The sequence below is a fragment of the Morone saxatilis genome, unplaced genomic scaffold, assembly GCF_004916995.1.
Source record: "Morone saxatilis isolate NCDOM2014 unplaced genomic scaffold, NCSU_SB_2.0 Contig7, whole genome shotgun sequence".
Classification (NCBI taxonomy): Eukaryota; Metazoa; Chordata; class Actinopteri; family Moronidae; genus Morone; species Morone saxatilis.
The window spans coordinates 970,774-971,110 of record NW_023340246.1 but is presented as its reverse complement, the minus strand read 5'-3'; the positions used below and the strand labels follow the sequence as shown (position 1 = coordinate 971,110).

Genomic DNA, 337 nt, shown 5'->3' with positions numbered 1-337 from the left:
ATCTTTTTAAGTGGGAGAACTTGCACAATTGGTGGCTGACTAAATACTTTTTTGCCCCACTGTATATATTCTCCTGAGAAAGCCAAAACACACTTTTCCTTTGTTAAATACTCATGGTTTGAGGTTTATTAACATTTTGGATTGACTGAGAGCACTGTTTTTGTTTAAAAATAAAATGAATCCTCAAGAATACAACCTGCCTAATAATGGCCTTAATAATAAAAGGGCCTTGGGTACAGGAATATTCCAAGAGACACCATTGGGAGCATTATAAGGAAGTTTAAAACTTTTGGAACAGCTGCAAACCTTGGCCGTGGAAGAAAGCCCAACATTTCAT

General features: G+C 36.5%; 1 protein-coding gene across 1 annotated transcript in view; it reads right to left on the bottom strand.

Moving 5' to 3' along the window:
- The window catches only part of LOC118340911 (centrosomal protein of 85 kDa-like), a gene marked incomplete in the record, with an annotated part of 27,522 nt that overhangs the window by 21,367 nt on the left and 5,818 nt on the right, over window positions 1-337 (bottom strand).